Here is a 24,191-nt window from a genome sequence, read left to right on the forward strand (position 1 = left end):
CTCACATGGAAAAGAGAGGACGTTTTGCAAAGGGAGTTCAGCCAGGTTTGAGGTAGAGGTTCTCTATATCCTCCCAAATAGCACCATGCTATTTTTTAAAGTTCTATTTTATCCCTATATCATCCAGATAAGAAATTTGGTGACAGGATGGGGAGATAACTCGGAGATCTGGAGCACATTGCTTTCCCACAGGATCCCCAGGTTCAATCTCCGGCACCACCCCTGAGTAGCTGAGTTCTGGTGTGTGCTCACTCCCCCAAAAGAACACTGATGAAGCTCTTAAATTAATTTATATTGCAGCGTAATGACCTCCAGCAACATACTTTGCACACAATCATTGTCCTGTGCTGCTTTGAAGTATTTTGAATTAAACTGTATTTTTTTTCAGTGTTTCACTGCTGAATATCACATTAGGTGTGGGTTCTTGGTAAATAACTATACTAACTATACTGAGGAAAGATCCTTCTATCCTAGTTTTGTTGAGAGTTTTAATTATAAATGGCTGTTGGGTCTTGTGAAATGTTTTCTTTCCTTTTTGATATGATCATATGAGAATTTGAGAATTGAGCTTCCATATAACCCAGCAATTCCAATTCTTGGCATTTACATCCCTAAAGGCCAAAAAACCCTATTCCAAAAGACATTTGCACTCTTATGTTCATTACAGCACATTTCACAAGAGCCAGAATCTGGAAGTAAACCAAGTGCCCAGGAGCAGATAACCGGAGAAAGAAACTATGGCACTTATTCACAATCAAATACTACTACACTGTAAGAAAAGGAATCATGGAATTTGCTGATCCTAGATGGACCTGGAGAGTATCATGCTGAGTGAAGCTAGTCAGAAAAAGAGCGACAAACACAGAATCATCTCTCTCATATGAGGGTACAAAGGAACATAACTCCCATATGACCCAGCAATTCCAATTTTGGGTATCTATCCCTAGAGCAGAAAAACAGTGATTAAAAAGAAGCTATAGACACTATTATTCATTGCATTACTCAGTACAATAGCTAGGCTTTGTAATCAATGAATATACATACACAATGGAATATTACACAGCTATAAGGAATGATAAAATCATGCAATTCACAGCAACATGGTGGAACTGGAAGATGCATAATATATTAAGTAAATGATATAAAAAGTAAGAAGATGGATAAAAACAGAATGGTATCACTAATATGTGGTATTTAGAATAAGTGGATGAGGGAATGCAATGTTTTGGTTTTTTTTAAAATTGAATCACCATGCCCTGGTCACCATTGTCCTAGAGTATAGGGAAAACAAAAGAAATAGTGGAGGGGAGGAGAGAAGTGACAATGAGAAGAAATGTGGTGGTGGGCAGGTAAGGGGATTAAGGTACAAAGGTCATCACTGAAATCAAGAGACCCAAACTTGAACAGACACACTTACAAAGGTGCCTGTCAAGAGGAAAGGCTGCAGCGGGGGAGACATGGTGGGGATGGTTGGGAGGGAAACTGGGAAAAATTGATGAAAGGAAGTTGACACTGGTGGTAGAATCAGTGCTGCAATATGGTATGTATAAAACTCAACTATGGGGCCAGAGTGATAGTGCAGTGGGTAGGGGATTTGTCTTGCATGTAGCTAACCTGGGTTTGATTTCTGGCATTCCATATGGTCCCCTGAGCACCGCCAAGAGTAATTCCTGAGAGCGCAACAAAAGTAACCCCCAGAGAATTGCCAGGTATGATAAAAAAGGCCCCCCACCCCAAACTCAACTATCAATAGCTTTGTAAATCACAGTGCTTTAATATTTTTTTTAATGTGGGAAAAAAACAAAGAAATGTAGTAATGGAAAAAGAAATGGCCAAAGACAACAGCTCATGAGAACTTGTCTACAGAATGACCTTACTAAGGACTGGGGGTTGTGGGGTGCAGTGAGATATGGGTAGAAGGGGGAGACACTGAGAAAACAGTGGAGGGAAGCAGACATCTGGTGCAAAATACCTAAATGAATGAAGTATTATGGGACTAATAATGATGCCATGGACTTGGAATGTCAAGTATTGAATTTATTATCTTCCTTCTTAAAAGCCTTTTAGCAGTTTGATATAGTCCTCATTGCCACAGCTGTAGTTCTTGAAGTTTTCATCAGATCTGTCCCAGAAACTCAAACTTAGCAAAAGACTTAGTGAAAAAATTTAGCCCATCAAATTTAGTAAAGAACTAGTACTCAATACATAATGCATTTCTTATTAAAGCACAGGAAAAAGCCTAAGTAAATATGGATACAAACTCAAAACATCATTAGACCCAGGCCTTTTAAAAAATAAACATGTTCAATTTTTCTGCTCTGTCAAACTAACAATACCATAACTCACCAAGTTATATTTTTTAATATCTCCAAATAAAGACAATTTAAACAGCTTTTGACTGGGGGTTGGGGTTCTTCTGAATACCAGAAAATGGAGCTTCAGAATATTGCTCAAGGAAAAGCCAATCTTCCTCTCTGAGGAAAGGATATTCTCTTTCTGATGTTGAATCTGATCCAAGGACAAAGAGAGAAAGAGACAGAGTACAAGATTAATACAAAATGTTCTTAAACAGAAGTGCCCCTGCTGTTGGTTTATGTTATTTCTGTGTGGTGATTCAAGTCATGAGTCTAAAGGGGCAATTTGATAGCATAAATTGATCTTAGCTTGCACAATTCACGTCACAAGTATCTGTGTTCCTCACGTTAGAGACTCCAGAGACCAAGATAAGTTATGCTGAAAATGTTGCATCTGCTTTTCCCCTAAGCTGCCACTTCACATCTGATAAGAAATTGTATCTTAAGAAAATTAAATTGGAATGTTAACCTTTCAGTCTGGCTGAGTGTATTGGTTTCCTTTCTACCAAATCACACTGTATCCGATACCCTGACCCTAAAATTTCACGTATTAGTTATTGAAGATCTTACTCAGAATAACTTAAATTTGGCTCTTACAGAATGCATTCATGAGTTTTTTCAAGAAAACACTTATAACTGCTTGCCCTTTGTAGAAAGCCGTGTGTCATTCTTTGCCAGCTGTCAACTTCAGGCCAGACCAATAAAATTAGTTCTGGTAATTACTTTAGTTCTCCAAGAATAATTGAAAATATCGCATCTTTACTTCCCCCAAGAATTAAACTGATGGATTCTTCTTGGGTGAGATCTGATGACCTTTAAGTTTAACTATGCACAATATGCTCTGTAATTATTGAAATCTATTTTTCCAGGTCTACCTTAGCTAAAGAAAAACATCATAATCAAAGTGGTACAAAACCCACTTATGCTCAAAGATACGCCAGTATATTGCTCACTGTGAGGTTATTAGTTTTAAACATCTCTGCTTGTCTCAGTTGTACACATCTACTGGGATAGTTTCTCTCTCCCACACATGTGAACACTGCGTCAGGAAATGCATGGATAGTGATGGATGGCCCTGAGAGCCTCACATTTTGTCAAGGTCATTCAGTGTCAGCGAACATGTGCTCATGCAGGCAACTAAAATGTCAACTGAAACTTCAAATAGTCTCTCATATCAGCAAGTGCATAATCAACATTTGACCATCATTTAGTAGAATTGTTCGCTCCTCATTATTGTTGGAATGTTATGCAAACATATTTAATAATGTTAACTTTGGAGTTAGATATAACTGAGTTTTCCACTATATTCTTCTCATTAGCTACATTGCTTTGGGGTAATCTTTAAGTTCATGATTTTTCATGTTTTATATTTGGAATAATCCCTCACTTCATTTTTATTGACTATTGAAGATAATAAATATACCTTAATAATATAAATATCAAAGGCATCTGAGAAATCATTTCTAAAACAATAAAAAGTACCATTTTATAGAAAATAGAGCAGTCTAATGAAAGGCTGGTTTGTTTTACTGTGTGATGTTTAGAAACAGAACTACCCAGAAGATTCTCAGGTTGGTGACAGTACAGTGATATAAGCAATGTGATAAAACCTACAGAAAAAAATGGTACAGATCCAATGATACAATCACTCTACTAGCAAAGGAATTTTAAATGTATATATGGAGCTGGAAGATAGAATAGCAGGTATGGTACTTGCCTTGCATGTGGCTGACCCAAGTTCAATTCCCAGGATAAATACAGTCCCTAGAGCACACTCAGGAGTGATCCCTGAGAGCAGAGACAGAAATAGGCTGTGAGCAGAGACAGGTATAGCCACAAAACAATAAAATTAAAAAATAAAAGCATATGTGATTTTAAAGAATCATATGTATTTCCTATATTCTATTCTTAAATGTCTAGGAGCAAACATAAATATATATACACATATATGTACATATGTGTAAATATACAATTATATGTGTATATCTCTATATATCTAGGTTTACTTATTTGTGGGCTGAAGCTAAGACATTGATGTCATAAAATATTTTAACCTGGTAAGGAGAGTCTAGATGTATTCAGGGAATATTGTATCTTTTTAAATTGTACTTATCACTAAGTACTAAAAGGACTGAGTAAGTTTAAATAAACAAGAATATGTTAACTTTATTCTCATTGATCTGGGATATAAAGTTTTTAAGCTCTAAAAAAGCCAAACTATATTCATAATTCACTTGAAAAAATCACTTGGATTAATTTGTTTATTAACTCCTAGACTACCATTGTCATTAATGAGTTAAAATTGAGAACAGTATGTGACATATTGTTTGATATCAACCCTAAGTGTAGTGGACTGCCCCTTTCCTCCTCCCAGAGAAACTTACCATGCTCTTGCTAGCATCCCTAACTTAAAGTTTATCTTTAACCTTTCCCTTGTACTTTACCTCTCATTGTCACAGTTCCCTAAGTCAGTCTTCATTACTTGTAAGCCAAAACCTTCTGGTCATTCTGAATTTGAATTTGTACTGCTTTGTATTTGAAGTGCTGTGTATTTGTACCTGCTTTTCTATTTCCCCTGTAGCCTTTTTATGTTTTACTATAGAGCAATGTTCTTTGGTTAAACACAGAAAGACCATTAATGCAATGCTCCTAATATTTGGGAGTTGATTGACTCTGAAATATATCTGCCCCTGGGCATAATTACTAGGCCATAATTACTCAACTCAGGCTTCAGTTGCTATAGTTGCTAACACCCCAAAAGGGAGGTCCCACCATGGGACTAGGATGGATCCGGGGCGAGTAGCAAAGCTACCTCGCATCAAAATGGTACATTCAAGAAAGCATAAATGCATGGTCTTGATGCAAGCTGTTACAACCTAAGAGACAGGACCCCCATGGGGAAGGACAAGCTGAACTGGTCTGAGGACTTAGTCTGGTATTTACGGTAAAAGCTTTGCTTTCTCTCAAGGCCCAGAAAACTAAGTGTTAAAAGCTTTGCTTGCTCTCAGCCTAGAGAACTAAGTGTTGGGATCTTTGTCTCTTACTGTGTTTATCCAAACAACTGCAAGTATTGATACCTTATACAACTAGAGGGAAACATAAATGCAATGTAGATATCCCTTGGAGACAGAGTGTCTTTTTGAATTGATCTCCAAGAGAATTTCCCCTGTCAGATGTTTATCTATGTAAATGATCAATCACACCTATGTCCTTACCTCAACCCTCCTTCAGATGTTCTATAAATATGCTAGCAGCTCTGCATTAAACGGCCATTTTCACCATCAGGATCTGGTCCCCTTCTCTCTGTCTCTCTGCTGGGGAGCCCTGGGTAGGTGGAGAGGTGGGGAGGCAGGGAGGTGGGGAGGCAGGGAGGCAGGGAGGTGGTTCTGGGCCACAGAAAGAAAACTACATAGCAGCAGTCCCCGCGGTTTACTTTGTGAACTCACAACATATAATGTAAAACTTATTTGTAATATAAACATGCTGGTGAAGGGAAGATTCTATGTCATGGCCATTTTGATACCAATGCAATATCGTCATTTCTTTCTACGTTTCTCTAAATGTAATGAAACTTCATTTCGTGGTGGAGGGTTCTGGGCACTCTGGTGGTTGTAAAAGTGCACTCACTTTGTACATAAGTTCCATAAACATTACTGCAAGTATGTTGTGTAAAAAATAATAAAAATAAGCAAAATGACTTAAAAATCTCAACAAAATGTTTATGAAACTAATAAAGTATTCTAAGCAGCACAAGGGCAAAAATCTAAAAGAGTCACAGTCAATTTTTGATGAATAAGATGAAGCAAAATTACTACACAGTTCCAGAAATTAAAACCATATACAATTAGCACAGGAAATATAATGCTCAAATAAAATATCTGAATACAGAAATTGAAAACCTGTTTAACAACATAGTGGGGACTCAAAACATGTGAAAAGTCATGTGGAAATCCCTGGAAATATTATTAATTCTTCAAACAATAAAGATGTAATTTTTAAAAAGATCTATTTCCAAACTAACATAAAGCATATTAAGACTAAATACTATTGTTCTTATGACCCTCGACTTCTACTGCCTTCTCCTTAGGGAACCTAGCTTGTGTTTTGAGACCCCAATGCTTCTCTTACGAGCCTGTTTCACATTGGCTCATTGTGCAAGACTGGGATCACAGAATGAGTTTTCATCCTTACTGGCTTATTAATTCTAAAGGTGAGTTCATTAGAAATACTAAACTAAACTTGCTACTGGTTCTTATTGAAGCAAGAAAGAATTCAAAGAACTATTTGCCAATAATGCTGAACATTAAAAAAAATCAACAAAATCAGTTACAGCACAGAGTTCAAGCAAAGGGTTTATATATCTCAAATATGTTGCCACAATGTCTTTATCATTCCTCTCGCTGTAAATAGAGCAAACTTTCCATCATTGTGTGTAACACCATCATTACTCTGACTAATGTCTACTCCGCTATGAACTAGTAGCAGATGATGTGCTAATGCAATAAAGTTGACTCATATCATGTTACCTCACAAGGCAACTGCTTTTACAAAGCAGGACTAATACATGATGAAAAATATTATTTGCTTAATTAAAATTTGAGCTATTTTGCCAATATTCTGAAGGACATAACACTTTCATGAGCAGATGCTTCATATGCCATTCTAATACTGAAATAATCAGCATTAAGCAATGTACCAATAACAGTGTATTAAGTGTATTTTCCAGCATGGTACTAAGGTGATAAAGGAGACAAACAATTACTGAGAGTGCACCCATTAAATGTTCTTAATATCCATGTGGTCAACATCCTTTACATAAAAGGGAAAATAATTGAAAATACATTAAAAGCTACAAAATGTGGACTTCTTATACTGAATTTTACTAGAATAACATGTCCAGAATGAAGTCCCTTTTCAAACCATGTACCTTTGTTCCCTCCAGTCTCTCTAGCCTAATTCCCATGTCTTTTATCATCAGTTTGCCTGACTTAAAAATCTTTGATTTGATTTCTTAAAATTAATTTTCCTAGCTTTACGGATATCATTTATATATAAAATAACTTTGGTATGATTGATTGTACCATTCACACTTTGAATAAAATATCATTTTATCAGAAAGCTCTCCTTTTGCCATATTTTCTAAAGTAGCGTGCCCACACTTCTATTCTGCCATCTGCACTGTAGCACTGTCATCCCATTGTTCATTGAGTTGCTTGAGCGGGCACTAGTAACGTCTCCATTGTGAGACTTATTACTGTTTTATTTTTTTTAATTTTATTTTTTTATTGAATCACCATGTGGAAAGTTACAAAGTTCTCAGGCTTATGTTTCAGTTACACAATATTCAAACACCCATCCCTTCACCAGTGCCCATATTCCAACACCAAAAACCCCAGTATAACTCCCGCACCTGCTCCCCCACTCCCAAATGCATAACTGATGAATTTCACTTCATTTTCTCTTTACCTTGATTACATTCCATATTTCAACACAAAACTCACTATTGTTGTTGGAGTTTCCCCCCAAGAAAAACAGCCCTACTACCAAGGAAGCATTTGATAATTAGTTTTCCATTGCTGAGAATGAAGAGCTATGTAGCCCCACTGCTCCAAGTACATAACTCTTTTTTTTTTCCTTTTCCCTTTCCCTTTTTTTTTCCTCCTCCTCCCCCTTCCCACGCCTCAGCCTCATAGTATAGTGGATGTCAGGCCGCATTTCTCCTTGAAGATGGGAAACAACTGGGAAAGAGGAATATTTTCTCTTTTTCGGCCAAAGTGGGGCTATTGCTTAATTCATAGTCAAGGGAAATAGCTGCTACTTTGATTACCTTCAATATTTCAACAAAAAAACTCAGTTATTGTTTGGAGTTTCCACCCAAAGTCAGACCTGCTAAAAAGGAACCATTTCACATTGCTGACAATTAAGAGATGTTAAGTCGGTTTTGGATTTCTGTATAAAGTCCAGGGAAAATTCTGCCAGAAATTGCATAGCCCAGCTTACAGTCCCATTGCATTGCTGTAAGAAGCTGCTCTAGATGCCAAAATGGGTTAGGTCTCTGGAATCAAAGTCTTTAGGCGCAGAGGGTCCGTTTCGCTCTCAGCAGCTCCGGATTTATCTGGGCCGAGGGTGTGCCGGTAACACCCACTTCCCATGATTCCCAAGGAGCCCCAAAGTGTAAAAACCGTATACCTCTGGGTTAGGAGTCTCAGAAGGTGGCCCGTTCCACTTGGATATTGCTGCCACTGCCACTTTCCATGCAGAGAAACAGGGTGGGGAGGAAAGATCCATCCCCGGGCAGCGTGGAGTTGTAGGCCAGCTCGCAGTCCCAGTGCATTGCTGTAAGAAGCTTCTCTGGATGCCAAAATGTGTTAGGCCTCTGGAATCAAAGTCTTTAGGTGCAGAGGGTCCCTTATTACTGTTTTTGGCATATAGAATATGCCACAGGTTTGCCAGGCTCTGCCGGGTGGGTGGGATACTTTCAGTAGCTTGCCAGTGCTCTCCGAGAGGGACGGAGGAATTGAACCCGGGTTGGCCACATGCAAGGCAAACAGCCTACATGCTGTGTTATCACTCCAGTCCATTCATTACCAATTGCAAAATATAAATTTCTGTTTATGTATGAAATTATCTATGTCTATGTATGCATATATCCATATTTGCATCATGGTAAAAGTAATCAAAGAACATATAGAGATTCTATACCCAAATTCACAAATCACTTACATTTTCTTTAATTTATAATCATCTATGTACAAATACTGACATTCTGCAGCACTTGATTTATTTGGTTTTTTTAAGTGCTCATTGTTGACTGTCTTCAGCCCTGGGAACATCACTATGATGGCTGGAGGAATCAGTCAGGATGGGAGATGTGTGCGGAAAGTAGATAATGGATCAAACATGATGACCTCTCTGTGTCTGTGTTGCAAGCCATAATGCCCAAAACTAGAGAGAGAATATGGGGAATATTGTCTGCCATAGAGGCAGGGGGAGGGTGGGAAAAGGGGGTTATACCGGGGATATTGGTGATGGGGAATGTGCACTGGTGGAGGGATGGGTATTTGGTGATTGTAACCCAAATATGAAAGCTTGTAACTCACTGTGATTCAATAAAATTTAATAAATAAATAAATAAATGTTAATTTTTGTTTGGGGGCCATACCCAGCCCAGGGCTTATTCCTGCCAGGACTTGGGGGTCTCTCTGGGGTACTGAGTGTCTAACCCAGTTTTGATACATACAAGGCAAACCTGAGACCCTACACTATCTCTCCAGCCCTCAAGCATCACTTGAAAGTAATTTTAAAGCATTTCTTCTATTCATACATGCTTTACTATACTTTTAAAATAAGGCTATGTAATAGCATGGTTATCAAAAGTAAGTTATTTAAAGTTAAGAGACAACTATTCTAATGGTTAGAGAATTGTTAGATATTTAGGACTTTTTCAAGCCTTTTGCTAAAGTGCTGGAATAAAATCAGCTGTGGTGGAATTATTTTCACCATGAACATTCAGAAACACTAAAATATAGAGCTTCTATACTGCACATTGCATGCTACTAATATTATCATGTCCAGAGCCTGCTTTCAAATTTTTGTCGATTTTCCCAATATTGTCCTTCAGAATCAAAGATTTTTTGCAGTCCAAGCCTTATTTAGGATCACACACTGCATTTATTGTAATACCTCTTAACTCTGTTGAAATCTGAAATGTGTCACAAACCTTTCTGAAGTGTTTCCTGACCTTAACATTTTGAAAGATGCAGGTATTTTTGCAGAAAATGCTCAGTTAGGGTATATCAAATATTTTTTCATGAGTAGCTTAGGTCATACACGTTTTCCACCTCAAGTATATCACAAAATATAAAATTTAATCCTTTTCAATGCATCATTTAAGAACAGTTTTTACCAAAATGTTAACAGTAGCTCTGGACAATTGGTTAAAGTCGTATCTTCTGGGCTTTTCCTCTGGCAAATCACTACTTTATTTCTTATAACTAAGAATTTTATGTGAAGCTACTTTAATATGACAAAAATACTATTTTTCTACATAAGAATTTCAGCACTATTTTCTAATCTTGTAGTTTTTATATATTTACAAATTAGATCTATATTCTGACAGGAAGAACTTACTCTTCAACTATAAATTTGTTCACTCATATATTTAGTTATTGATAAACTCATTTATTCATTACTTATTCAATAGTATTATGTGTGTATATATACTATATATACATGTGTACAATTTTTATTTTATTCCATGTGCTAATTTTATAGTCACAATTTTGATGGATTCTTTGCTTCATATTTGTGTAGTAAGATCCCCTTTAAGATGTTTCCCAATGGAGTTTGGGTTATTCCTAATTTATCATATAAAATTAATTTCAGGTTTTTCTTGTATTTTTTGTCACATTCTAGCCCTAATACATTTTGGAGTATAGTACTGTAGCACTGTCGTCCTGTTGTTCATTGATTTCCTCGAGCGGGCACCAGTAACGTCTCCATTGTGAGATTTGTTACTGTTTTTGACATATTGAATACGCCATGGGTAGCTTGGCTCTGCCTTGTGGGCGGGATACTCTCGGTAGCTTACTGGGCTCTCCAAGAGGGACTGAGGAATCGAACCTGGGTCGGCTGCATGCGAGGCAAATGCCCTACCCAACGTGCTATTGCTCCAGTCCATTTTTGGAGTATATAACTCATAAATCAAGGCCTGGAAGCGGATTACATTAATTAGTCACAATGTGTTTCTGCTTCTCAGCTTTCTTAGTAAAAAAAATAAAGTAAAATAAAAATTAAAAAATATATGTGATATATTATGTACATTTCAATGTACATACATTCTTTTGTGTATCTAACATATCTATACATATGTATCTTTTTGTATACTCAGCCTTTCAACTCTAATCCTACAGCATCAAGCACATTCTCATCTTCCTTCTTTCTACATGTGCATTACTTTGCTAACAATGAGACATCTAGATGTTATTATATTATATTTACAGTATATTCCTCAGGGATAAAGCACATAGCAATCTGTTAAACAATAACTCATGCAACCGTGAAAAGGACCGAAATTGACTATAACTTCAAATTTTTATGTAAATTTTACAAACTCCAATGCATATATATTCCATAGGTAACCAAATAGGCTTTGACAAATTTATGCTACTTTTGGTCATACCAGAAAGTTTTGAAAAACAGCATCCCTAGAACTGTTTGGGAGCCATTCCCATTGTTGTTTGGGCACCAACCATATACATTGCAGTGCCCAAGAGTTCTCTCAGTGCTGGGGATTAAATTAAGATCCCCATTTGATCTAGCTCACAAGATCCGAGATCCTCATACTGTTCAAATTTCATATAGTTTGAAAAATACCATGTGCCCTTTTGTGTCCTGCTTCAACATCTCTAAATAATGTTGACTAGTTTCATGTGTGGTACTATATGGGCACATAGCTCATCCAATTGTGAAGGTTGTGTAGAGCCTATGAATTTGCCTGCCTGTAGCCACTGAGGTTTCTAATTTCTGTCCATTATGAATAGATTTTCATGAAAATTTGCATATGATTTTTTTCTTTTTGCTTTTTGGGTCACACCCAGCGATGCACAGGGGTTACTCCTGGTTTGCACTCAGGAATTACACCTGGCAGTGCTCAGGGGACCATAGGAGATTCTGGGAATCAAACCAAGGTCGGCCGTATGCAAGGCAAATACCCTACCCGCTATGCTATCGCTCCAGCCCCGCATATGATTTTTTTAATTGAATCACTGTGAGAACAGTTACAAAGCTTTCAGGTTTAAATTTCAGTCATATAATGAACAAACACCCATCCCTTCACCAGTGCACATGTTCCACCACCAAGAACCCCAGTATACCCCCATCCCCCACCCTGCCTGTGTGGCAGATGATTTTCACTTTACTCTCTCTTTACTTTGATTAAATCCATTGTTTCGACAGAAAACCCATTATTATTATTTGGAATTTTCCCCCAACAATCAGACCTGCCCCAAAGGTGTCATTTGATAATTTGTTTTCTATTGCTGATAATGAAGAGCATATGATGTCGCATTGGCCCTGACAGCGGCTATTCAGTTTTGGATTTCTGGTATTTTAGTAATTAAGTCCAGAGGGATTTCTGCCAGAAGCCGCTGTGTTCTGAAATTGGTTTGTGTGCTTCTGGAATCATGGCTGTTCAGGAGTGGAGGAGCTGTTCGTGGACGGCTGCTCAGGATCTCGTCTGGGCAGGGAGCAGCACTGGTTCTGCCCCCGCATCCCGAGGTTCCCCGAGCACCCCATCACTGCAAACTCATACCTCTGTCCAATAGGCTCTGAAAGACGGTGGTCACCATTCTGCCGCTGAAGGGAGGAGTCAGAAGGGACAACGCCCTTTCCCCCTGGGGCTGTACAGGGTGTAGCTTAGTTCACAGTCTAGAAGCTTTTCTGCCAGAAGCCATTGCGTTCCAAAATTAGTTTGTGTCGCATATGATTATTTTTATAGACATGTTTTAGGGTTGTTTTTAAAATAAATATGAGTTGAGAATTTTCTGTTATTAATACAATGTGAGATGTAAACTTTTCATGAATGGTTTTATTATGTTGAAATGGCTTCCCTATACTCTTAGACTTTTGAGTATCTTTTTATCATGAAAGGCTATTTCATTTATGTCAAGGTTTTTCTGCATTAATCAAAATGATCATGTTGTTTTCTACCCTTCATTATGTGAATATTAACTGATTAGTGTATGTCAAATCATCCTTTAATTCCAGAAATAACTCCACTTAGCTATGGTATAAAATAATATTAACATACTTTTGAGATCAGTTTGCATTATTTTGTTGATCTCTTGTCAAATTTATTCATAAGTTATACTGATTCATAGTTACATTTTCTTCAGATGTATTTTGTCTTTATATCAGGGTAATTCTGACTTATATAATTAGCTTGAAATTCCGTCTCCATTTTTCTCAACATCTTGGTAACATCAATTCTTTTAATTTTAATAGAAATCTTCAGTGAAGTTACCTAGTCCAGAAATCTTATTTGTTGGGATATATGTTTTATAGGTTTTGAAAAATTATAGTATGACATATACCCATTATTAGAATACCATACAGAATAATTATCCTGTTCTAAAATTACCCCATGATCCACTTAGTTACCATTTTTCTCTTTTGCTCCCATCCTTGAAACTATTAATATTTTCATTGTGCTTACAGTTTAGATTTTCCAGAATATCATTTAGTTTGAATCACAGAGTAACAACTACATTCCTCAAAATTGTAATTTTCCATTTAGTAATATGCATTACGCTTTCTCCTTGTGTTTTTCTGACTTGATGGAATATTCATCACTAAATAACATTAATTTGTATGGATATAAAATTGCTTTACTCATTCTCCTATTGAAGAATATATTGGTTGCTTCCACGTTTTAGAAATTATAAATAAGTCTGCTTGATATACTAGAGTCCAGGTCTTTGTGTAGACTTACATTTTCAATTCAAGTGAGTAAATACCATGGAATACGATTTATACATCATATTTTAAAATATGTTTGGCTAAGAAACTGCTAGACAATCTTCCAGAGTGGGTATATTGTTTTGCATTTCCACCAGCAATAAATGGGAGCACTTCCTGTTCCACATTCTCAACAGGATGTTGTGTTATCAATTTTTTTTATTTAACTTTTACAATCTTAGAGGTATAGTAGTATTTCAATGTTTTTTATTTATTTTATTTTTATTTTTGTTTTGTTTTCATGTTTTGGTAGACATAAGAATAAATAACCGGGGCAGATCAATAGTTTACAGTGACCAAGGTACTTGTTTTGCATGCAGCTGATCACAGGTACCACATATGGCCCCTTGAGCACAGAGCCAGAAGTAAGCCCTGAGCAGTGCTGTGTATGGACACAAAATAAAAACAAGTCAAGTGAACAAATAGCTTATGAATAACTTAAATAACTTAAATAACTTAGACATTTCTACAGAGCAGATATGAAAGATATGAAAGAAGCTAACAAACATATGAAAATATGATCACTAATCATCAGAGAAATGCTAATCATACTGGAAGTAGATAACACTTCAATTCATTGGAGTTCTATATAAAACAAGTATAAAATAGCTTGTGTTGGTAAAGATGTAGATAAATTGGAACCCTTGTGCACAGTTGAAGGCATTATAAACTGGTGCAAACACTATGTAAAACAATATCAAGATTCTTCAGGAACTTGAAAATAGTACTGCCATGTGACATAACATTCTCACTTCTGGGTATAAAGTTAAGAGAATTGGAATTAGAGTCTCTGAAAGAGCTACTTGCGCAACCACAGTAAAAACTCAGACCAACAGTTTTGTAGTAGCCATGAAGCAAAAAAGTGTCCAATAATAGATAAATAGGTAAACAAATTGGGCCAATAAATGCAACCAAATATTATTCAGCCTTCAGAAATATAAACATATTGTTAAGAAAATTAAGCCAGTCACAGAAAAACAATTTTTATTTACATGAGATATCTAAAGCAGTCAGCTCCATCAAAACAGAGAGTTGAAAGAGGGTTACCAGGAGCTTGGGAGAAAAGGGAGAAGAGGATTGTTTTAATAGCTTCACAGTTGCAAGAAGTTCTAGAGACATACAACAATGTAAATGCCTAACACCACTAAAGTTTACGGTAAAAGAAGTCTAGATGATAACTGATGCTTTATTTCTAATCAAAATTTTAAAATGCATTCACTATCTCCTTTAAAGAGGAATGAATAAGTAAATTCTACTATCCTATTAGTTTGTGATTTGGGCTTCATTAATTTCAGTCAATGTCTTTTTATCAAAGTCTTTTATTATATTTTATTAATAGCACAGCTGTTGGGCTTTGCCTTTCAGGCTGCCAACCCAAATTCGATTCCTCCGCCCCTCTCGAGATCCCGGCAAACTACCAAGAGTATTGAGCCCACGCGGCAGAGCCTGGCATGCTACCCGTGCATATTGGATATGCCAAAAACAGTAACAATAACTCTCTCAATGAGAGATGTTACTGGTGCCCGCTTGTACAAATTGATGAGCGGTGACAGCATCACCGTGACAGCATCTCTTTTTCTAACTGAAAATAAATTTAATCTCTTTGTTTATAAAAATTAGAGAAATAAAACTTGAAGAAATACAGGATAAAATATTCATTTCATAAACATGTTTGCAATATGTATAAAATATTGGTTATTCATCCATTTGTTGTTTCAGAGACATAGTTTTCTATTTTTATTTTTTTATTGGATCACTATGTGGAAAGTTACGAAGCTTTCAGGCTTAAGTCTCAGTTACACAATGCTGGAACACCCATCCCTTCACCAGTGCACACATATTCCACTACCAAGAAACACAGTAAACCTCCCCCCCCCCACCTCCCCTGCCCCTCACTTCACCTGTGTAGCTGATAAATTTCACTTTATTTTCTCTTTACTTTGATTACATTCAAACAAAAAACTCACTGCTATTGTTTGGAGTTTGACCCCGCCCCCCCGAGTCGGATCTGCTGGAGAGGAAGCATTTGATAATTTGTTTTCCATTGCTGGGAATGAAAAGATATGAGGTCGTGTAACTATGATAGCAGCTGCAAGGTTTTGGATTTCTGTATTTTAGTATTTTAGTAACTAAGTCCAGAGGAATTTCTGCCAGAAGTTGCATCATTGCTAGCTTGTACCTCTCTGCTACTTTATATTCCACATATGAGTGCAATCTTTCTATGTCTGTCTCTTTCTTTCTGACTCATTTCACTCAGCATGATATTTTCCATGTTGATCCACTTATATGCAAATTTCATGACTTCATGTTTTCTGACAGCTACATAGTATTCAATTGTGTAGATATACCAAAGTTTCTTTAACCAGTCATCTGTTTGGGGGCACTCTGTTTTTTTTCCATATTGTGGCTATTGTAAACAGTGTGGCAATGAACATAGAAATGCAGATGTCATCTCTACTATACCTTTTTGCCTCTCTGGGATATATTCCCAGGAGTAGTGTTGCTGGGTCAAATGGGAGCTCAATTTCTAATTTTTTGAGAATCGTCCATATTGTTTTCGGAAAGGCCTGAACAAGTCAGCATTCCCACCAGCAGTGAAGAAGAGTCCCTTTCCCCCACATCCGCGACAACACCTGTCGCTTTTGTTTTTTTGGATGTGGGCCAGTCTCTGTGGTGTGAGATGGTATCTCATTGTTGTTTTGATCTGCATCTCTCTGATGATTAGTGATATAAAGCATTTTCTCGTGTGCCTCTCAGCCATTCGGATTTCTTCTTTGGGGAAGTTTCTGTTCATTTCATCACCCCATTTTTTTTTTTGCTTTTTGGGTCACACCTGGCGATGCACAGGGGTTACTCCTGGTTCTGCACTCAGGAATTACCTCTGGCCATGCTCAGGGGACCATATGGGATGCTGGGATTTGAACCCGGGTCGACCGAGTGCAAGGCAAAAGCCCTACCCACTGTGCTATCTCTCCAGCCCCACATCACCCCATTTTTTGATCAGGTCTGCAGTTTTCTTCTTGTGGAGTTCAACCAGTGCCTTGTATATCCTTGATATCAACCCTTTTTCAAATGGGTAAATATCCTTTCCCATTCTGTAGGTGGTCTTTGTACTTTGGTCACTGTATCTTTTGAGGTGCAGAAGCTTCCTATTTATAAGGTAGTCCCATTTATTTATTTCTGTTTTCACTTTCTTGGCCAGTGGCTTGTCAGCTTTGAAGGTACCATTGGCTACGATGTCGTGGAGGGTTTTGCTGACCTTGTCGTCAATGTACCTTAGGGATTCTGGTCTGATGTTGAGGTCCAAATCCATTTTGATCTGACTTTTGTAGATGGTGATAGTTGAATATCCGAGTCCATTTTTTTGCATATAGCTGTCCAGTTTTGCCAGCACAATTTGTTAAACATGCTTTCCTTGCTCCACTTCACATTTCTTGCTCCCATATCAAAGATTAGATGAACGTATATTTGAGGTGGTGTGTCAGAATATTCAACCCTGTTCCATTGGTCTGCAGCTCTGCCTTTGTTCCAGTACCATGCTGTTTTAATTACTACCGCTTTGTAGTAGAGTTGGAAGTTGGGGAGGTTGATTCTTCCCATTTGCTTTTTCCCAAGAATTGATTTAGCTATTCATGGGGGCTTATTGTTCCATATGAGTTTCAGGAGTGTTTGCTCCATTTAATTGAAGAATGTCAAGGGGATCCTTATAGGGTTCGCATTGAATTTATACAATGCTTTAAGGAATATTGCAATTTTGATAATGTTAATTCTTCCAATCAATGAGCAGGGAATATCTTTCCATTTACCCATGTCCTCTTTTATTTCCTGAAGTAGCGTTTTGTGGTTTTCATTATGCAAGTCCTTTACCTCCTTAGTTAAGTTGATTCCGAGATATTTGATCGTTTGAGGCACAATTGTGAAAGGGATTGCTTTTATCAGGTCGCTTTATTCTCTCTCATTATTTGTGTATAGGAAAGCCATGGACTTTGGGGTGTTGATTTTATAGCCTGCAACTTTACTATGCAAGTCTATGTTTCTAAGAGTTTCTTGGTAGAGGTTTTAGGGTTCTCTAAGTATAGAATCATGTCATCTGCTAATAGTGAGAGTTTGATTTCTTCCTTTGCTATTAATACCTTTTTCTTGCCTAACCGCTATTGCAAGTACTTCCAGTACTATATTGAACAGGAGAGGAGAGAGTGGGCATGCTTGTCTCGTCCCTGATCTCAGAGGGAAGGATCTTAGGTTTTCCCCATTGAGGATGATGCTTGCTGTAGGCTTGTAGTAGATGGCTTTGACTATATTGAGGAAAGTCCCTTCTCTACACATTTGGCTAGAGTTTTCATCATAAATGGGTGCTGGATCTTGTCAAATGCTTTCTCTGCATCTATTGATATAATCATATGGTTCTTATCTTTTCTTTTGTTTATATGATAGATTATGTTGATTGATTTCTGAATGTTAAACCATCCTTGCATCCCTGAGATGAATCCCACTTGGTCGTGGTGTATGATCTTTTTGATAAGCTGTTGAATTCTGTTTTCTAATGTTTTGTTGAGAATCTTTGCATTCGTGTTCATCAGGGATATTGGCCTATAGTTTTCTTTTTTGTGGTATCTTTGCTTTTGGTATTAGGGCGATATGAGCCTCGTAGAAACTGTTTGGGAGGGTTTCTGTTTCTTTGATTTCCTGGAAAAGCTTGAGAAGAACTGGCAACAGGTCCTCTTTAAATGTTTCGAAAAATTCACTAGTGAATCCACCTGGACTAGGGCTTTTGCTTTTGGGAAGACTTTTTATTATAGTTTCAATTTCCTTGATATTAATAGGACTGCTCAGGTATTCCTGGTCTTCTTGGTTCAGCCTTGGGAGATTGTAGGAATCCAGGAATTTATCCATTTCTTCTAGGTTCTCTTGTTTTGTGTCATACAGATTTTCAAAGTAGTCTCTGATAATCTTTTGAATTTCTTTGGTTTCTGTTGTGATGTCCCCCTTTTCATTTCTGATTCTGTTTATAAGGGTTCTCTCTCTTTCTTTGTGAGTCTTGCTAACGGTTTATCAACCTTGTTTACTTTCTCGAAAAACCAGCTCTTGGTTTCATTGATCTTTCAGATTGTCTTTTGGTTTTCCATGTCGTTGATTTCTGCCCTAAGTTTTATTATCTCTTTTCTTCTGCCTGGTTTGGGCTCCTTTTGTTTGTCCTTTTCTAAAATCTTAAGCTGTGAAGTCAAGTTATTTATTTGGGCCCTTTCTTCCTTCCTAAGGAATGCTTGCAGAGCTATAAATTTTCCCCTTAACATGGCTTTAGCTACGTCCCATAGGTTCTGGTAGCTCGTGCCTTTATTGTCATTTGTTTCCAGGTACCTTTTGATTTCTTCCTTGATTTCCTTCCTAATCCATTCATTGATTAACATCAAGTTGTTTAATTTCCAAGTTTTTGATTTGGTTTTCTGCGTCTGTGTGTGATTAACTTCTATCTTCAGTGCATAATGGTCTGAAAAGATAGCTGATACAATGCCTATCTTCCTGATTCTGATGAGGTACATTGTCTGGCCCAGCACATGGTCTATTCTGGAACATGTTCCATGTGCACTGGATAAGAATGTGTATTCCCGTTTTGGGGGATATAAAGCCCTGTATATATCTATTAGCCCTATCTATTCTATTTCTTCCTTCAAAGCCAGTTTTTCCTTGGTGGGTTTTAATCTTCCTGATCTATCCAGGAGTGATGGGGCAGTGTTGAAGTCTCCAATTACTATTGTGTTGCTCAAGATGTCCTTCTTTTTTTTTTTAGAAACTCATTTGTTTTCCGTCAACCTTATTTTCACTTTCTATTTGAGTCTAGAACATCTTAAGACCACTCGGTGGTGGTTCCAACCCATTCCGTGGCTTGGGCAGTGGGAGCTGCAGACCAGTCTTCTGTGGCAGGCTGAGAGCTCCAATCTTCAGTAGGGAACTGCTGAATGGGCACAGAGGGCACCTGCACCCTTTCAGACCAGTCTGCAACCTTGGGCTGAGTCGCAATGAACTCCGGCGCTGGGGCGGTCCATTCACCCTGGAATTCCTCCTTGGTCACGGCCTTCTCAGCAGCAGCCTAATCTTCCTTCTCAATCTCCTCAGGATCTCTGTAGAAGTAGAGATCAGGCATGACCTCCTGATCTCCCGTGAACACCATGTGGGTGTTCACGGGAGATGGTGCCTCGCTTGCGCAGGACCTCCTGGGCCAGCATCCACAACAAGAGACCCACAGAGTGAGCTCCCTTGTTGTTGCAAGGGATGGCAATGTCCAAATAGTGCAGAGGAGAGTCTGTGTTACACAGAGCAATGGTAGGCAGGTTCACGTAAGACGCCTCTGTGAGGGGCTGGTGGTCAGCCCTGGGATCAGTAACCACCAGAAGTCTCGGCTCCTGGAAAGCCGCCTGGATTTGATTGGTGAAAGTTCCAGGAGTGAAGCGGCCAGCGATTGGAGTGGCACCCGTGGCAGCAGCGAACTTCAGCACAGCACGCTGGCCAGTATTCCTGGATGAGATCACACTGACATCAGCTGGGTTTTCAATGGCATCAATGGCACGAGCTGCCAGCAGAAGCTTCTCCCAGGTTCTCTTCAAATTTATGATGTAGATGCCATCACTTTTCCTTTTGTAGATGTACTGTTCCATCTGGAAATCCAGGTTGGTGCCACCTAAGTGGGTGCCTGCTGCAAGGAATTTGAGGACATCCTCCTCCTTCATCTGCAGGACAGCGAGGGCTCCGGACATTGTGAAATTTCCCTTTAAGTTATGACGGGAATTGTGAACAACGCCATATGGATCCCTTGCTGGGCAGTGTGGAAAGGACAAGATGTCCTTCTTACGGTCTGTTAGCAGTTGTTGTAGGAATTTAGCTGGCCCTTATTGGGTGCGTACATGTTTAGGAGTGTGCTTTCTTCCTGCTGTGCATATCCCTTGATTAATAAAAAATGGCCTTCCCCATCCTTTCTAATCTTTTTCAACCTAAAATCTATGTTGTCCGGTACTAGTAAGACAAGCTCAGTTTTTTGAGAGAGTTGTTTGCTTGCAGGATTGTTTTCCATCCTTTGATCTATGTTTCCATCCTTTTGCGTCTATGTTTGTTCTGGTTATTCAGATGCGTTTTCTGCAGGCAGGAAAATGTTGGGTTCAGTCTCTGAATCCATTTTGCCACTCTGTGTCTCTTAATTGGTGAATTTAGACCATTGATATTAAGAGAGATTATTGTTATGGGATTTTGCGCCATCTTTCTGTAAGGGTTTGTTGTGCTTGTAGGGGTTCTTCTTTTTTTTTAAATTTTATTTTATTGAATCACCATGAGAAAAGTTACAGAGCTTTAAGGTTTAAGTCTCAGTCATATAATGATCAAACCCCCATCCCTTCACCAGTGCGCGTTCCCCCGAAATCTCTCCAGCCCGTGGAGAGACAACAGTGGAAAGCGCTCCTAATTGGGTGGGTTCTATGAGCGGTCCCGACCTGAAAATAAAACTGGTGAGGTTAGGAAAAAAAGGGGCTCAAGACAACACGTGCTGATCAAGAGTCTTTATTACCAGCCATGCTGGTTTTATACCTTTCTTAGCAGGGGGTTGGTACATGAGTTGTCAATCATCAGGGAAGTTTCTTCTCAAACCAAATAAGAAAAGGTTCGGGGTGTTATTTGGTGGGCTTACAATATTCTCCAAGAGTCGGTTGAGAAATAGTGGGGAGGGGAAGACAAGGGTTTATCTGGCAGGAGCATCTGGCAGGAGGAATGTACAAGGCTTTTAGTGTAAAGGAAGGCATTCTACTTTACGGGCTTTTGGGGGCTCTAGGGGTCTCGTGGTTAACTGCCCTGGGCTACTTTTACTTCTTGAGTTTAGCTATTTCCTTTGTCACAAGGGCACCTGTGCCTCAGGTTATGCAAACTCTGGTAATGGAATTTTCCGGTTTGTCCAGGGTAAAGGTTGCGGGGCCCTCATTTGTTCAGGGTCTTGAACAGTCTCCAACACACCAGTGCCCCTGTTCCCCCACCAAGAACCCCAATATACCCCCTCTCCCCCACCCCCCGCAACTGATTGGCCAGTGATCTTCACTTTATTCTCTCTATACTTTGGATACATTCAAAATTTCAACAGAGAACTGACTATTATTCAGAATTTTCCTCCAACAATCAAACCCGTGAAAAGGCATCATTTGATAGTTTGTTTTCCATGGCTGAGAATGAAGATTATAGGAGCTTGTGTGGCCGCTGTTGTGACCGCGTGGTTTTGAATTTCTGTTGTTTTAGCTGAGTTTACAGTCTAGATGCATTTCTATAAGTTTCTGGGTGCCAAAATGGGTTAGTAGAACCTCCCGGATCATAGTCTTACAGGAGCAGAGGGGCTGCGTCATGAGCGGCTGCTCCGGATCTCATCTGGGCCGAGGGCGTGTTGGAAACACCTCCATCTCATGATCTCTTGCGCACCACGTCACTACAAAGCGAGTACCTCTGGGTTGTGAGTCCTAGAAAATGGCAGACGCCACATGGGCGCTGGTGTTGCTGCCGCTGCTATCTTCCCCATAGAAAGAAAGCGCTGGGAGAGGAAATCCTTCCTCCTCCCTGGGCGGCATGGGGTCGTAGTAGGGGGTTCTTCTTGTCTTACAATAGCCCCTTTCTTTAGTGGTTCTTTTAGGTTTGGTTTTGAGTCTATGAAATTCCTGAGCTGTTGTTTATTCCCAAAATAGTGTATCATTCCTTCGAGTTTGAATGAGAGTTTAGCCGGATAAAGTATTCTTGGTAAAGCGTTCATCTCATTGAGTTTTTTCACTATATCCTACCACTGCCTTCGAGCTTGGAGGGTTTCCTCCGATAGGTCTTGCTGTGAATCTAAGGGGTGCTCCTTTGTATGTAATTTCCTTCTTAGACCTTGCTGCTTGCAGTATTGTGTCTCTATCCATGACGTCCATCATTATAACTATGATATGTCTTGGGGTTTTTCTGTTAGGGTATCTTTTAGCTGGCACCCTTAGGGCGCCTTGAATCTGGATGCCTGCATTCTCCAGCTCTGGGAACTTTTCAGCAATGATTTGTTTGACTGTGGCTTTTTCGTTGGGGTTGGTTCCCTGTCCTTCTGGTACTCTGAAGATTCTAATGTTGTTCCTCTTGAAATCATCCCCTAGGATTCTGAGTCGCCCTAGAGCTATTTTGAGGTCTCTTCCCATTGTTTGTTGTTGCCTGTAGACTTCTTGCAGCTCAACTTCAAGCACACTGATTCTGTCTTCAGCTGCAGTCATTCTATTGTTGAGGGCAGCCAGAGAGTTTTTGATTTCATCTACCGAATCCTTCATTTCTTTTTGAAGGCTTTTTATTTCTGCTCTCATTTCTTCCCGCATTTTCTCGGTTGTCTGTTATACTGTTTCTGTAGGTCCTCCTTTAACTTGTCAATTTTTCCATTGTGTTCATTGAACATCTTGAGGATTTCAACTCTGAATTCTTTATCAGAGAGCTCACGTTTGTAGGAAACGTCTATTGAGGTTTCTGGACTCCTTTCATGGTCCTCTGCTTGCAGTGGGGATTTGTGCTGTTTCTTCATGTTGTTGTGGTGGTATGGAAGAAGGACCTTGAAGATCAGTACCCCTGTTCCCTCTTGTTGCGAAAAAGGATTCTGGATGGGCTCAGTCAATGGTGGTTGCCTTTTTATTCTCCACTTCTAGAACATGGTCTCCCACTCAGATGTTCCTTTGATCCTTATGTGAAGTCTTGTGTTTTATTGTCCTACTCTTTATGGATAGCTAGGATGTTACTCTTGACATGACATAGGTAATGACGGTTCCGATGAAACAACATATTGATGGGTTTTGGAGAATATCTGCTGGTCCGAAAAGAGGCCACGCCAACCTTTTCCTAGGCCACGTCTCCTGACGATTAGGCCACGCCTCTTTTCCCACAATAGCACACACCTGTGCCAGAAGAGAATGGCTGCGGTGCTTGGGGATGGCATGCCGGACACTAGGGCAGCAGTCCGGAGGGGGGGGAGAGGCTGGGTTGCTCAGAGTCCGAGGATCAGGCTCAGTATTTCAATGTTTTTTAAACTGCATCTACTGATGACATATGACATTAATAATTTTTTAATTGCTTATTTAAAAGTTTTAGTAATATGTCTATTCAAATCAGTAGTATGTCTGCCTATTTTTAAAATCTGGGGCCTGTAATCTTGTGCTCTTACTGTCAAGTGCTATTTGTTCATTATGTATTCTTTTTCTTTTTTTTATCAGATGCTGTTTATTCCATTCTCTCCACGCGCCTGTTCCAGTCTCTCTGAGCTCCCCATTTCTCCTCTCTCCTCTCTCTCTCCCAGCA

The 24,191-nt window shown here is 38.9% G+C and overlaps 1 pseudogene; it reads right to left on the reverse strand.

Annotated features, from left to right (window-relative positions):
• Nucleotides 1-19,716: 19,716 nt before the first annotated feature.
• On the reverse strand, nt 19,717-20,662 carry LOC101558792 (40S ribosomal protein SA-like; annotated as a pseudogene).
• Between the last annotated feature and the right edge of the window lie 3,529 nt (nt 20,663-24,191).

This window comes from Sorex araneus, chromosome X, assembly GCF_027595985.1.
Source record: "Sorex araneus isolate mSorAra2 chromosome X, mSorAra2.pri, whole genome shotgun sequence".
NCBI lineage: Eukaryota > Metazoa > Chordata > Mammalia > Eulipotyphla > Soricidae > Sorex > Sorex araneus.